The sequence below is a fragment of the Sander lucioperca genome, chromosome 12 (genome assembly GCF_008315115.2).
Source record: "Sander lucioperca isolate FBNREF2018 chromosome 12, SLUC_FBN_1.2, whole genome shotgun sequence".
NCBI classification, from domain to species: domain Eukaryota; kingdom Metazoa; phylum Chordata; class Actinopteri; order Perciformes; family Percidae; genus Sander; species Sander lucioperca.
This window is the reverse complement of record NC_050184.1, coordinates 20,793,879-20,811,067: the sequence shown is the minus strand read 5'-3', so window position 1 is coordinate 20,811,067 and position 17,189 is coordinate 20,793,879. Positions and strand designations below refer to the sequence as shown.

Genomic DNA, 17,189 nt, shown 5'->3' with positions numbered 1-17,189 from the left:
TCAGTCAGTCCATCAGAGTCCTGAAGGAAATGATGGACAAGGTGGATGCTGAATTGGGTGTCAAAAGGCCAACTGGCACCCATCATAAAGAGCAGCAGAGTCTCGATGTTTTAACTCTGGTTGATGTTTTCAGGGAGGGACAGTTCCCAGTTATGTTGGGAAAGTTTAACCACATCCCAAGTGCAGTTGTTGCCACAACCACTCTGCAGGTTCCATCTCCACCCAATGATGACAGTACTCTGCTTTTGTTCTGAGGAAGAGTCAGACTATGAAACATGCCAATGAGCAGATTTTCTGCCCTATGTTCTTGGTCCACCCAACAATGTTTTCCTAGTTCTGCTTTAAGATGGCAGAGCACTCTCCCAACTGCCTTTAGTGTTCTGCAGTAAATTATTGCAGGAGACATATTAGGCATGTCCTATCTCACAGTGTTAAGGCAGGGTGTATTTTCCCAGTCGGGAACTCATTTTTCTCGATTATTCTAACAACACATGCATGCAGCACAACTGTCCTATCTCGCAATGTTAACTAAAGTGAAAAACAATTTGAGTATTTACCTTGTGATTTAGACATACTTTATTGATGAAATAGCATTTTTTTCTACACTTTTTGTTATCAGCTATGACACACACCCCTGAAATACACACACATGTTCAAGACCAATACATGCACTAATGCAGAGCAGGTCCACACAAGGACTTGAACCAGCAACCCTACGGTTCCAAAGCCAAGTCCCTGCGGACTGAGCTACTACCACCCTCAATATGTAATGGGTTTATAATTGGCCCATGCTCAGTCTTCCACCACATTTCATAAAAATCAGGTCAGTAGTTTTTCCGTAATCCTGCTGACAGACAAACTGAACCGATGACATAACCTCATTGGCAGAAAGGTCATTAGAAGCTTGTCGGGGTGTCAGTTTTGATAAGTTACAAAATTATTTGACGCAGCGGCAAATTATAATTATACTTATTAATGGAAACAATGTTATTTTTTGTTGTATCTTTTTTGCTAACTGCTCTAGGCTACTGTGTTAATACAGCAATATAAGATAATCTAGTTTCCCTGGACAAATAATATTTAATAAAAGAATAGCTGTATTACAACAACAAAGAATAAAGACACTGACTATGGTAAAGATGTGTCTGTCTCGCTGCCTCCTTCCATTTGGTCTTTCATCATTAATACTATCTCTTTTTCCCTCTTCCACTAATCATTGTGCATTAGCCATAGCTGCTTCTATTTATAGATCTGCTGATTGCATGGTTACTAATAAGTTTCAAATACAAATAAAAAGTAAAGGCCTGTCTATGTAATGGTGATGATATTTGGATGTGCAGGGTTGGATGAATGTGTAACCCCCCTCCCCGCCCCTCCTCCGCTGCCTGGAAATGATTTCAGTGTAATTCTATTGCTGTAATTGTCTCATGGCATCAACTTGCCTCACCATTATCATTCTCAAACAGAGCCACGGTAATGTGACGTTGGAGGCATAGATACATGTATAATCTTTCTTTGTTTGCTCAGCGGAAGCCAACATGCACATGGACCGTGAAAGCAAATATAATCGCCTCTCCCGCTGAGGCAAAGCAGCATTTGTAGTGTGAAAATGTAGTGTAGGTAAAAAGGCTTATCACTGTCCTGTCATAAAGACATAATGGCAAACTTCTCCTTGACACGATATAGTGCTGTCACACTGTGGCTGTGAAAAGATCTCCTGCCCACAGAGTCAGCCTCCCGCTGCATGATTGAATGAGGGTATCATAAAGAGGAACCCGGTATACTAGGCTTGAAGATTATCTTTATAAGGTGGTAATAGAAATTTCTGAGGGTTAAAGTCAGTGTTGCGACACACTGAAAAAAAATAACTTGTAGGATTTACTTGATGAAATCATTGTAACAATTTGCACTCAATTTTTCTAAGTACATTTTATTGCTGTGATATCAAGTACAACTCACTTGCCAGTATCAAGTAAATGTACTTACATCTAAATGTAACATTTGTGAAGACATTAAGTAAATGTTACTTAATTATATTTAACTTAGCAGGTTGTATTTATTAAAATTAAGTAAAGTTAATTTTAAAATGAACATCACTGTTGTGAAAATATCAAGTAGATTTTATAAATCTGTAATATTTACTGTTATGAAGTAATTAAGTAGATTTTATAATGTCCATCCATTTCACATTTTGAATTACTTAGTTGCATGAATTTATTTTACTCATAATGTAAATGTTGCTTTTTTTAAATGTTACCAAATAAATGTAATAATTTTCTCTGCATCATATACTTTTATCACAAATCACAATTAAAATACAATAAAGTTGAACAGTTTATTATGTCAACATTCACAATGAACCATTAAATCAGTATTCTTCACATCAACTGATCTTGAAACGAGTAGTTAAGGTATATTCAGTAACCTCTCTGATAATTTACAATAACTGTGTAGAATTAACCTTGTACGGTTAGACTAAACCTCAGCAGCCAACAGTGGCATAATTAACATTAATGACGAGCACATGCATAGTCCAGCTGAAACAGAATGGTCACTTTTCCTCAGTGCTCATTCAAGAGTCTGCTGTTCTGTAAAAACAAAACAAAAAAAACATAATTTTCCCTAAAAAAAAAGGAAAATCCATTCTACTCCATCCAACACAGATCTGGAATGATACTTTTCAAATACCCAATTAGAATCTTACAATTCACTGAAACAATGCAATAACAGCATTCAAACCGACACTAAGTGCTCTTTATGCTCTTAAAACCGTAACACGTTAAAACATTTCAAAAGTTAAAAGTAGTCAACCGTTCTGGATAGTTCTCCCTTTGGCCTTTGCCTCTAATAATCAATAACAGAAAGATCAGGTGATAATTCTTGGCATTTCTCTACAAGAATGTGAGCAAGACAACATCACTAAAGTCTACTACTTTTTTTTTTATCTAGTTACTCTTGCATATTAATGGGGTCAAGTGTTCTGAAATGGATATTTATATTCACACTGACACACAATATCTGGTAAGACTTTACTTGAAGGTAACAATCGTGACATGACACTGTCATGAACGTGTCATAAACGTTATAAACAAGTCATAAACGTAAGTGTCATTCGGTTTTTGTCATGACAAGTTGACATTGTTTGGGTTGTCTTGATTGACAACTTTTAATCAAAGTGACATTACCAGAAGTTTTCTTGGTCATGACAAGTTGACATTACATTTGTTTGGGATGTCTTTGTAATGACATCTTGACATTAACCAGGATGACATTACCAGAAGATGTATTTGTCATGACAACCCAAACTAATTTAATGTCAACTTGGTATGACCAAGTCAACTTCTGGTAATGTCACTTTGATTAATGTCAAGTTGTCATAATCAAGACAAACCAAACAATGTCAACGTATCATGACAAAAACCGAAAGACACTTAATGACAGAAGTCATAAACGTTTATGACTCGTTTATAACGTTTATGACACGTTCATGACAGTGTCATGTCATAGTTATAACAGTGACATGTCACAATTATGTCGATACCTTCAAATAAAGTGTTTTTTTTAATCTTACAGCAGCAATATACATAGTCAACAACAAATGCAACAAGATATCAAACAAGTAGTCATGGCCAAATTTAACCACATTAAACAGTCTTTTGGGGAATGAAAACTTAAGGCAGCTCCAAGTCTGTGTGTTTGACAGTGAAATATCCATAAAGACAAGCTGTCCTGCACATGGGCGTTGGGTACAATATAGAGCCAAATCTATCTTTTCAAGTTTTTGTTACAATCGTTGAGATGGAGAAGTAAGTTGGGGTGTACCAACAGCCTCAATTGTACAGCACTTGCCATGATAGGAGAGCAACTTCAACTTTAAAGATTGCACTTTTGGGGACATCTTAACACCATCCAGGTCCAGGAAAAGTGTCTGGAACACCTCAAAAGTATAGCACAGTGTTGGGGGGTATGCCAGGTTGAGGGCATAAATAAGCCCCATCAGCAGTGTGCAAGCTTTAGCAGTACTGCCACATCCTGGAAACATCTCCCTGCCTTCCAAAAGGATGGACACATCGACTTAATCCTCTCGATCAGCACCACGGACAACCAGTATCTTGAGGATATGTTCAGTGGCATCACTGCGGGTGTCCTCCTGCATACAATTTATAAGAAAGAAAGAACAATTCTATTGAGAAACAAATACAAAAGAGATTCATTATCAGTGTGGAACGAACATACTTGCTAAAAATTACTAAACGTAACTCACAATATGTTAAATATATTATATATTTATAATTGTGTATATGTATACATTTCCCAATCCAATAGTTTTAAGACTTGTCAAAAACACATGCGTTTATTTATCTATTTGTGGATTATACACTAACATTTTTTTAAAGATTCACTGGTGTGTAAGTGTGAGAGTGTGTGTGAGAGAGACTTTCTCCCTGCATGACTATTTTAAATAAGCCTACCCGGCTCAGTCTGTCCAGAAACGGCCTCAGCTTGGTCCCGATGACACCTCCCTTGGCCATCATCAGGGCAATAAGTTTTGTTGTGTAGTGGTCAAGTTTGTACATAAAGCTCTGCTTCAGTGAAACTGTAGTTACTCTCCTGAATTCCTCCTTGATCTGAATAAATGTTCAGTTCCCTCACTTTAGCTGTGAAAAGTTAGGTTTTAAAAACATTTAATTTTCATTAAAAAAGCTGACTGAACCTTCATACCGTTAGCTCACTAAAATAAAATGGCTGACATCATACAGGCACTTGCTGCTACACATCAATGTTTAATTGGTATCCAAGTTCACCTGCCATCGGATACTGCATTTATCCAAACTTTCCTTCTTTGGTGCAGACTAGCTTTGATAAATTACTTGCTGCGAAATTTTCAGTGGATATAAAAACGACTAGACGCTTTTAAATAAGGCTAACATTAGAGGACAGACACACACAGGCAGCCAGCACGTTACATCGATTTCCTTACAGAACGTAACATGACAGTTTGAGCTTAATCACAGCATGCTAACATTAAATTACTCTGAAGTTAACCAGACTGGGTGACTTTTTCTACAAGAATGTGGCTAACTACATTTAATCTCCTCTACTTTTGACTAACCACCAGTCGATTGAAATGTACTGTATTTTTAGGTTAATGTGCTGTGACTATAAAACATTAAATAGTATTTGTAAATACGATAAAATTTACTCTCTTCTCAGTTAAGTTATTACATGAATAAATTGTGCACATTTTACGTAAGATATTCTAGTTCCCACTTAATCTTGATTTTCCAATGTATAAATTACATGAATTAATTTAAGAGATTTTACCATACCACAAAGTCATTATTTTCAGTGCAGGAAACGGGCCTGAAATTCTTAGATACAATATCTGCTCCATTAAACTCAACTTCCATCCCGTGTGTCAAAAGCGCTATTCATGTTGTTGAACCCACGCTGGTTTCTAGAGCATCCCTTGAGGCAGGTTTGTGATTTGTAATATTGTGCTATAAAGTAAATACAATTTACTTGTCTTGCACCTGTTAAAGGGTTGGTAGGGTTGGTAATATTTCCGATTTTTTTATATATCGTTTGAAATTGTCTTTACACCCGACAGCAATAAATAATTTATGGAATCTGAAAGGTAGTGTCATGTTCAGTCCCCGCTCTTATTTTGTGTTTTGTTTGTTTTCTGGACTTCCTGTTTTATTTTGAAATAATTCTGTTTGCTTTCATTTCAGGTCACTTGTCTTCGTCTTTGTCTGCTTTCCCGCCTGTGTGATTACCCTCCTGCCCCTAATGTGTCTCACCTGTTTGTAATCATCGTCACCTGTTCCCCTTGTATATATACACTCACCGTGTTCACTTACCTGTTGCCAGATTGTTGACGAACCTCGTGTATCTCACTCTCCAGCGTTTTCCTAGTTTTGTATTGCAGTGTTTCCTAGACCTTTTGCTTGTATCCCAACGATGTTTTTTGCCTGCTGATTTTGTACCTCTGCCTGATTGTTCTTTGAACAATAAAGTATACTTATCTGTTCATCCTCGTCCTGAGTTGTGCATTTGAGTCCACCATTGTACCCTGACAGGTAGCGACAAAGATCCGTCATCTGTAGCTGCTGTAATCCTGTAAAAACACCTACCAATCACTGCCTCACGGTCTGCTTGGAAAGAACCAATGAAATGCCTCCTTTCCACCGCTGTGTGTACTCTACCCCTCCCATGTACGAGCCTGGGCTCAGTGTACGCTGTCGCCGCATTGCTAACAGTAGTCATGTTGGTTTTAAACATTCAGTATGATATTATTAGCTGTTTGTTTACTGCTGGATGAATCATGAAGTCTAATTGGGGTCCTTTCTCCACTTTGCTCTGAAGCAGCGGTGCTCGTGCACGTCTGGGTGTGGGTGGAGCCCAGAGGGCAGGGGGAGGGGTTAGACAGAGACCAGAGGAGAGGCTATTTTCAAATCTTGCTAGCTTTTCAAAATTACCAACCCTGCTACAACCAATCTCCAGGCTAAGTAATCAGCCTGACCCTATTGTCATGACCTGGCTCAAAGGTATGACAAAATGTGGAGAACACACATGTTTGTTCAATTAAATTAAATGTATCTAAATAAACAAAGTTAAACCTGCTATCAGTTTATCAGTAATGTGTGTATGTGTGAAGGTGTAGCGATATAAGAAAGCAACAGTAACTCAACTAATGTCCAAACAAACCAAGCAACCTTGAGGAGGGAGAGAGACAGAGTGACTGCCCAGGCACCCTTATTTATAAACATGTGAGCAATCAACTCATCCAGGTGCCAGTCATTAGTCCTTATTAGCCAATCCCCAAATCCAAGCAACTAGGACTAGGAGCCGTCACACTATTCACACATATTCATTTAACCTTTTTGCTCTTTACAGTCTTTACAGACTCTATTAGACCCATTTTGCAGGGTGACATGCAATGCACTTTGGATTGTTGTTATCCCAAGGTTTATAAAGTCTTGGTTGCAATCTGTATCAGACTGCAAGATATGAGTTTTAAAGGTTAACTTCGTTTTTTTTCAACGTGGACCATATTTTTCTATGTTTTTGTGACTGATGGGAACAATAATCTTTGAAATTGGTCCAGTATTAAGCAAGACGAAACACGTTACAATGTAAGTTATTGGGCATCTTCAACTCACGCCCACAAAAAGTGCTGTTTTTGCTACTGACATGCTCATATTATTGTTTCAAGTTTCTGACAACACTATGGAAAGGATCCCCCAAAAGCTCTATCTCTGTAGGGATCATTTCCATGATGTTGTCAGACACTTCTAATCTGAGCCTGTGGCAAAAACAGCACAAACTGATGATGACATATTTGTCTTATAGGGTTACATTGCAGCCCAGTGCGTTGCTGATGGTTACAGTGTTCCCGCTCAATACTGGACCAATTTCAAAAAATTTCGTTCACATTAGTCACTTTCACACCAATGCCTGGGAAAATAGGGTCTAGGTTGAAAAAAATAATAATTACCCTTTAAGGCATGTCAGATGCAGTGAGAAATTACTGGTAAATTATAGTGTTATGGTGTAAATACAAAAAAAAAAAACAGATACAAACATATCATCATCAATAACCAGGCATTTGGCCACGATGATGATACTTTTATGCATTGAAAAATTTTAAAAGGGAAGGAGGAGAGCGCACAGTGGATCGTGGCTAACATGGGATGCTGATTTTGCGAAGTGAGTTTGAGGTAATTATGTCTTAGCTGTAGCATTACGCTAGCTCACCAGTCCATTCTGCATCATTCACCCTTGTTTTTATTTGCTGTGAAGTGCGAAGATTTACAGCCCCCATGTTTAATAGTTTTTTTTTTAGATTAGGTTATTTGCAAGGTCAAAGGTCACTATAGGTGTAGCAAATATGCTGATTATCCATGCAGCTTGGACACAAATCACCCCAGATCAATTTGGCAATATTCCCTCACTTTCATCAGTCACAGTTTAGCAAATAAATTAAGTTGAGAGTTCACAGCACCCTGTGCAGGTCAAAGGTCAAGGTGTTACTATTCCATCATATCAGCAGATATGTAATGGTCACGGCGACCCTCGGGGAAGAATTCCTGTGTGTGTGTGTGTGTGTGTGTGTGTGTGTGTGAGGAATTATAATGGGAGATGTGCAAGATATTTTATTAAACATTTTGTGAGTGGGCTTCACATTTAATGTCATACAAGGGGTTTTAAAAGTTACTTATCAATTTGGAGGATTAAAATACAGAAAAGTGAACGGAGAAAAACAAAATGTCCCCAGATGTGCTGGACATAAGTAAGCATAAGTGTTTGGGTGGAAATCTTCCACCAAATGGCAAGTTAAGATATTTTATTAAACATATATAAGTGTATATATATGGTCTATTTTCAGAAGAGTTACAATATTCATAAAGTTTAAGCTCAACGCAGGCACTTTGGATAAAAGCGTCTGCCAAATGCACATGTACAGGTAGATGAAAGGGAGAGTGGGAGGTAAAAGAGGGCTAGAGAGAGCCAAGAGTGTACAGGAAGGGTTTGCCATTTCATAAAAGAATAAAAAAGAGGAGACAGAAGCTCTTAGAGGCGGGAGAAGCAGCAGGTAAAAACAATCAAGGGAAAGAAAAAGAATGGAAGAAGAAGAGGAGAGTAGACAAGAAAAGTTTGTGAGAGTTCATCTCCCTCCTAAATCTGAGGGCAGATTTCATTAGCGTGTATGTGGTGTGGGAGAGAGGTTAAAAAGGACAGTGGAAAGTGCCAAAGGACAGCTCATTAAATATTAAAAACCAAAAGGGTTCACCCTCTGGGGAGCATGGGAATACTCAGTTCATTTTTAAAGAAATCTGCCCATTTGGGTTTGACATTTCTGAAGTACATATGGCAAATGTGGGGAGCACACATCAGGATGATCCAAAGTAAATGTCTTGGAAATCTGAACAATTATTGTCAAGGGAGTCTGTGTTGGCTATGGTGCTGCCAGAAATTGTGCCGGATGTCCCTCATTTTTCACCTTCCTCTTTCTTTGTGTTGGCGTTCTAAACTCCGGTGGATTTCAGAGGACTATGGTTAACTGCTCCTCAGATCTCTGCAGGGTAAATCCAGACAGCTAGCTAGACTATCTGTCCAGTCTGAGTTTTCTGTTCCACGACTAAAACAACTTTTAAAAGCACACGTTCCACCAAAACAAGTTCCTTCCCAAGGCTATTTTGCAGAGTGTGATTGGTTGAAAGAAATGCCAATAAACCAGAGCACATTTTTCTCCCATCCTGGAATGCTGTGTGGACTAGCCAGACCCTCCTCCTCTGCAGCACCGTGGAGGAATGTCTGGCAATTTGAGACTATTGTCAGGGTAATGTAAAGAACCAATGTGTTTGTCAGGATGAAGACTTGGCCTGAAAAAATGGTGCTGTGCAAAAGGACAGAGGTCCCGTCACCATTAGGATTTGTCCTCTGGGAAAAACAAATAACCACAGCAAGTCTAATGTTGACCTGCTTATTATTACTTGTTAAGATATCTTGGACCAAAGTGTTTCATTGATCGACAAAGCAACCAACTGACAATGCCATTTTTTAGACTGCCAGTTACAATCTACAGGAGACACCCATCATCACACAAGAAGTCTACGGTATCCCTTCTGCTGCAAATACAGGAAGGCTGAAAACAGCTGAGCTTCAGTGCGAAAAGGGCAACACCTTTTTCCTTTCACAACAACTTCAAAACCAATGACCAGGAACTCTGAAGAACTATTTGTAAAGGCCAAGTGGTTGTTTAAGGAAAACTCTCAGGCGATTATTTTTCACATTCTCCTTCTCTAACTGTCGTCACTGTCATCGTTGTGAGACAGTTTCTTTTCTTGTTGTGATGTACAAATTTCTCTTGGTGTTTACTTCATTAGTAGTTGTGTATGCCAGGTTAGCTATAGCCAAGGACAATACTACTGTTATAAATTGTATCATGGAATGACAGAAAGTGAAGAGGGTTTGTCCCTCAGGCAAATGGTTGTCCTGAGGCTTGCAGAGCTGTTTTATGCGGGTAATAATGTTGCCTGGGTGGAGACAATACTTTTAAGGCTTTTTCAGATTAAGTTAAAAGTTAATGCCACAGATTACATGAAATACTCTAACATGATTGCCTGCATTATTGCTTTGGAAGATGTGCACTAATACATATATGTGGCTAAATTTAGGTAGGTACAGTTTCAATCTATAGCAGAACATATTTCTGCATATTCTTTATCAGCAGGTTTTGCCCTCCAGAAAATTGTAATTTTGGATTATCTCTCCAAAGTATATTTATTAATCCACACTTACTATGGTAAGAATGCTTCTGTGAATATAACTTCCATTGTGATAAAACACAACCTCTACTCATTAGACTATAGTTAACATAGAACACAATCCTTTCTGCGTCCTTCACAAACAAACATTTTCACTCATTCTCTTATGTTGCTGGTTTTGTATTTTTTATTATAACTGCTTTAATGCTGTTCAACTGTGTTGTTGCTGTCTGTTATTTCTGTGTTCCTTTAATTGTAAAGTGCACTGAGACCATGTCTAATGGTGATTTTACACTTTAAATAAATCCGATTGATTGAACTACAATGAGACACAGGACACTAACGGGACACAAACCGCGGTCTCCTAGGTCAAAGTGCTTTGAACCATCCATTCACCACCCCCAACTTCCTCCCTATGGGTACTTTGTGGCTCTTACTTTTGTAGGATTTTGCGATGAGCTTGTGCGTCGGTATCAAACGCCCCTGGGAATGAGAACGGGCTGCTTGAGTAGAACAGAGCCTTCGTTAATGTTATTAGTAAATCCTGTGGTTTACCTGCAGTACTAAGACGAGTATAACTATTCAGGCTAACCAAGGAGTTTAGAGATATTTTAAGCATTTCCTTTCCAATCAATCCAATTAGGCTACATTTACATTGCTACGTTTTGGTTTAAAAAACTGATATCTTTTGCTACATTTACACCTGTCATTCACACTGCTGTGGGGTTTCCGAGCCCCTAAACCGGAGACATTTGAAAACACTTCTGACCCGTTTTGGTTTGGAATCTGCGGGGTTGTGTTGCAATCTCAATGGCCGCAAACAGAGACCTTTGGCAACACCGACATTGACGCCAATGTTTCGCCGCCTGATTGGGTCTTATCGGTCCTGACGTCTCTTTCTCTGAGACTAAGCTACTAACGTTACCATGGCAACTACCAGCAACGGGCGGAGTAGACATGCTGCCTCCAGTTTATGCCCAGTATACCAGAATGTTGATGAGATGTGCGGTTTGGGCATGTTAGTTTAAACGGAGATTAGTTCTTCTTCTGGAGCTAAAAACACTTGTGTGCACGAAGATCGCTTTTGGCTCAAAACTCCGCTTGAAAACCAAAACGTAGCGATGTAAATGTAGCCTTAGACATTAGCTATCTCAATTTGTGTCATACCTTTTTTATTCTACAGTTTCATTTAATATAGATGAGTCAATCTGCTTGTAAAATGATTTAATTTATTGTTTAAGGAGTTTGTTTCTTAAACCAAAAATTATGAGAAAAACTTTATAAAATATTGAGTGCATTGATTGTAGGGGGTGACAATTTCTCGGGACTCCCGCGGCTCACGGTATTCCCACGGGAGTCAATTTCACTGTGATAGGGACAGAATAGAGCATAGAAATCAATGGGAGCGGGCGGGAGCAGGATGGAGCCGGAGATTAAATTAAAAAATGACGCTGCAATGCGGTGAGTGCACACAAAGATTGCGAAGCATTTCATTTTAGAAAAGAGAACCACTTACAACTCACAATACGTTTGCTGATTGGCTACTGCTAGCCGCAGAGTAGCCTATCAGAGCAAGACAAAGCAGCTGCCCTGTTCACAAGCCAATCAATCAGCGTCAGTGACTACACCGAGAGTCGGCAAAATGGATTCTGGAAAGAAGCTGTTGCAATTGAAATTGTCATCGAAGGACCACTCAATCCATTTTCAGGAGCTGTAAGAAGATCTCCGTTAAGGAATTACGTAATGAAATCGCCTGGGCCTGCAGGTAATGCATGTATAGTGTAGCCTAAATTTCCGAGGCAACCTCAGTGATTTGACCGGGATTAACCAAACATGCTATAGGGGGGCAACAGATAACTTTAGACAACATAGGGAACGAAACGGGAGCGGGACAGGATTCAGGAGTCCTTCTCTTGGGATTTTGCAGGACAGGATTTTTTTTTTGTGGGAGGGGGGGTGGGGGCAGTCACGTGATCGGGATATGACGGGAGTATTTTCATGGGCTCGGGATGGGATGGGAGAGACAATTGATTCCCGTGTCCCCTCTATTGTGAACCCTACATTGGGATTCGTACAGAATGAGCTGACTGATCCCATGTGTCCCTTTCTGAATCCACCTAACAATCAGTCAAAAAAACAAAACAATGAGTCATAAATGGCCATCAATTGTTTATTCATTTCATATGCAGAGAAAAATATACAAGTTAAATTTCAAGCTTCAGCAAAAAGTCTCTACGCAAATTGACAACAAGCCAGCTAGCATGGTAGTTCAGTCTGCCAGCTGCAGAACAGGAACAGGTAAGTTTATGCAGCTACAGCCAGTCATGGGATAGAAACAGCTCTGTCACCTCACCCCAACCAACCACAACCCATATTCAAATCCCACTAATAGCACACTGTGACTAGATAGCATCAGTTAATATATAAATTGATAAATACATTTTAGCATATAGCTGATGCTCAGACCTAGTCCCAGCCCCAACAAGTGTGGAAACTACATTAAAGTTTTAAATTTTGTGAATTCGTCGTTGAAAAAAAAGGTGAGGAGAGGTTTAAAAAGTGGGGCCTTGAAAGCAACAACAGCACAAATCTGTCTCATCGTTGAGCCCTAAGAACTGTTTCATTTCATAACTTAGGCAGTGAGCAAAATGCGATCCACAAGTAATACATAAATACCAAAACAGTCTACCAGACAGCAAAAAAAACACTAATGCAGCACTGTTTTTCTTTTTTTGATAGCAATAATAGTATTTAACAACATTGACATTGTATGTTTTTTTTCTTTCTAGATTTGGAGTTTTTCATTTGACATTCATATGGTCTGTAAAATGTAAACGGATGAAAGGAATCTCCCTGCGTTCAGATGCACGGAGGTAACAATATGTACCATTACGCTTGGCGAGAAATATTTTTATTTATACACCGAGAATAACAAGAGAAAGAGGTCAGACGTTAAATGATGATCAGAACCATGTTTTATACTTTTACAGTGTAATATTCAAACAGAAAGTTTAAATACAGAGCTAACAGACAGTATAATTATGCTCACTCTGCATTGTTAAACAGAAGGATTTTTACTTTATGTAGTTTTGTGCTACAAAAAAAACACCAAACAGTAATACAAAATATTGTAGCATCATCAGTTTTAACAGTGACAGTTAAGCACAAAGAGCCTCACAGCTGCGTTATAGCACATCTTCATAAAGGTGAATCATGTCGAAGCCAGTGTCCTTGATGCTTCGGTAATTTTTCCTACACAAAGTCTGCTAGGTTGTACAAAAGAAGACCAGTATTCATAAATCTCTCAGAACAGAACCGACAGACTTGATCATAAAGGATACCAGGGGGTATGATAAAAATGTAGAACTCTGAGAATGCATGAAACTTTTAAAGACAAGGGGCCTGTCTCTTTCAACAATGTAAAGATGCACTTCCAGCCCACAGCTGATAATTTGCAACTGAATTCGCTTCACGTTTGAGTTTCAAGACTTCAACAGTGAGCTGAAAGAAAAATCCTAAGGATTTGCATATCGGATAATGATATTAGTGATAATGTGTGGCGAATCTCGATGTGAGAAAATAATGCACAATTTTGAGGCAAAGCCAAGTCCGTTATTTTCTATATCAGAACACCTTGGAGTGTATTATCGTGCTTGCGGCTTGGTAACCTAAAACAAAGTAAAAAGGAGCTGTGGTAAAGTGTTTCATTTTCTTTCAAGCTATTTTTTGTGATCAGTTTTACCCATGGTAACCATTGGTTTCCCTAGAGCAGGGATCTTCAACAGGGGGTCCGAGACCTCTAGGGTGTCCTCGGAGTCACTGCAGGCGGGGCTCAAAATTATTGACAGCTTGCAGTTTTATTATACAAAGTTTAAGTCCAGTTCCCTAAAATACCAACAGGGTTAATGATATTTGATTTATCTCAGATTTTTTAGCAATTGGCAATAAAGTAGTAACACTCTTAATTTAAGGCTAAAGACTTAGGGCACTTTCACAGCTATAGTTTGGTAGATTCGGAGGTGAAGTTGCATTTTTCATGTGGTTCCGTTAGCGTTCACACTGCACTTTGTCAAACGCACCAAATACTGATACAAATGTCACACGGTCGAAAAGGTTGCTTGTTTATTGAACAAAATATCCGAAACTCGCCGACACTTCTGGTCTCAGAAATAATGGAACACCAAATTTATTACGTCTTGGGTTTTCTGGTTCTGCTTTGGTGTTTCTAATATTTTAGAAGAAGACGAACAATGAGCAGCTGAAAAGACAGCAAGTGAAGGAGAGGGCAGCCCTGATGAGAGAGAGAGATGATGATGTGTTGTCACACAGATGACGAGCAATGTATAGGTTATGGATTTGAAAGTTACTGTCTCTTAACTCATGTTTACGTCCTTAACTGTGTGCAAGGTTGTATTTACAGACTAGCAAATGCACTGTTTTGGGTAAATTCCTGTATTTGGGTCGGATTACATTCTCACCTAAAGTGAAACAAACTCGAGATCACTTGGAAGCGATCCGAGACCCCTGTTTTCAAGCGGACCAGAGTTCTGTTGTTTGGTCCGCACCAGAGTTGGAATGAGCTTTCACACCGCCCTAAACCAACCGGCTATCCGATGAAATGCTCCGGAGTTCGGTTAAAATGGACCAAACTGCTCAGCAGCAACCTAAGAAAATACAATATCAAAATTGTATTATTCTCTGGCCTGACAGGTCCTGTCCTCGGAAGCTTTATGACTACAGGTCTGGACTAATATAAACTAACAGCGAAGCACCAGTAAAAACTAGAACACATTTTATCCAGCCAGAGAGCGAACTTCAGTTAACAGACTTGATATTTAAGGCAATGTAAGTTCATAGAATTGTTCCTCTCAAACAAAAGACCAAATTAGGATTTACAATATATGTGCTGCAAAGAGTAAGTGCAGCAAAGAAATTGGTTTGTACAGACATAAGTTAAAAAAATACAATTGACAGCAAACCACAACCCTTCGTGACAGCAAATGGTGTCACTTGCTATCCTGAAATCCATCCTGTCAATGAAAAACATAAGTGAAAAAACACAGATGTTTTAAATTCAAGGTAACCCAATCAAAAATTACCAAATTATATGAAGAGACATAAAAAGTAAAATTAAACAGTTAAAAGTAAAAGGGGACACCAACCTCAAAACAGAATCCACGTTAACTCTTGAAGCCTGGACAGCTTAACTGTTAAGTGCCTCTCTGCAACTAGCAGACCATAGGAAACAGGAAAGTGTTAAACTGTATAACTTTAAAAATGGAGAATCCAATCAAATTGTCATTGGGTTTAATTTCTGACAGCAAACACCATCATGAAACAAATAACTAAATTGAAAACTACCTGTATTTCAATTAGTTTTTTTTATCTATATGTAAAAGTAAAAAAGACTAGATTCTTTTGTTAATAGTAATGAGCAGTGCCAGAAAAATGTGTAAATAGTTTTTAGATAATAATGTGTCTATTGTTTGGCTTAACATGCTTTTTGCAAACATTTAGGCAAGACCTGTTCGTTTTTTGGTTATCACAATAGCGCAAATATAAAAACTGTGAAACTTTGAAAAAGCATTATTAACATTTTTTTTTACATTTAGACTTGTTATGTGAGATACACATTCCCAGTTAAGAACAGAAATAAGTCAGAATGTATTTTATTTATATTTTTGTCAACTAACTGTTGCAGAAGATCTCCACAAGTTGGAATACTGTATCTAGTCTAATGCTGTCAGTATAATTTCCAAAACTGTCCAGGAAAAATGAGGCTACCTGCTGTGGTTTCTGTTTCAGGGTTGATTTCCACTTTAAGACACTAAGAAGAGAGAGAGCCCCTTTGCCCCTTGGAGTGGAGTCAGCACACTGTGAACCCGTCCTCCTGCTTTGCCACTGTGGTGCTGTGAGTCTAAATGACTCCCTGATAGCACCCCTACCCAACCCCGCCCAATGTCAATGTCCCCACCTCAAGATATCTCAAACCCAGAGTTCAACCACCAACATTCCCAATCCCTACCTAGACCCCAAACCCCATCAGTTACACGTCTGATTCCCCAAACCTGACAGCAGCTACTGAAAAATAGCCCACTCAGATGTGTCATTTTCAAAACATATGTGATTATATCACCTCTGCTATGTTCACTTTGCTTTTATCCAAAATGCCTAATTACCATGGTAGGTATCACAGGAAATTGAACCGCAAGCTGCAAGCATAGTTTTAAACAGTTTATCTCATAATTATCTCTCGTATTGTCTAATAAATATAAATATCTAATGTTAGAACTGTAGCGGCTTGAGTGAAACAGTTAATGTCCTTCCTTTTAACCTGAAACTGTACACCTGTATCATTTACTAGAAGGTGTTAAACTAATCACATCCCTAAAATGCATCGCCTTAGGTGATAATTGCAATGTTACCATCAAAACAAACAGAACTTTGGTTGTTGGCCAGTTACCAACTGAGATAATTAGGGCTGGGTAATAATATATTGTTTGAAATTAGAAGTATGCACACGTTTATAAGAACCAGACCTTTCCTAAAACTGAGCCCCGGAAACAAACTTTGGTTTCTTTATGCTAGTAAACTTCAGTCTACATCACCACTTATGAATGCATCAATACTCATGTATAATGTTTACAGTATGGCGGGCCAGAGGTAATGCTAAAAAGTGTGACAAAGCTTTGCAAAAGACATTGATGGTACAGCAAAATGCAATCACTTCAGGGAAGTCATTTTACACAAAGAGAAAGGTGGTATTTTTCTGCAACAGGTACAAGAATGCAGATTTTTCATGACCCCATTCAGTCATAATGCTCCAGAATCAGCTAATGTTACAGTACAAAGTTCCAGCTGTTTATTTGATCTTTGAACCAGAAAAGAAATTACAATATATATTTCATGAGTTCT

At 38.6% G+C, this 17,189-nt stretch overlaps 1 long non-coding RNA gene across 1 annotated transcript; it reads right to left on the bottom strand.

Moving 5' to 3' along the window:
* Positions 1–13,001: 13,001 nt before the first annotated feature.
* LOC118496528 lies at positions 13,002–17,130 on the bottom strand. The gene is made up of 2 exons (XR_004899094.1): positions 16,844–17,130; positions 13,002–16,813 (listed from the first exon to the last, which is right to left on the bottom strand). It is a non-coding gene; the product is annotated as an uncharacterized LOC118496528 (long non-coding RNA).
* Between the last annotated feature and the right edge of the window lie 59 nt (positions 17,131–17,189).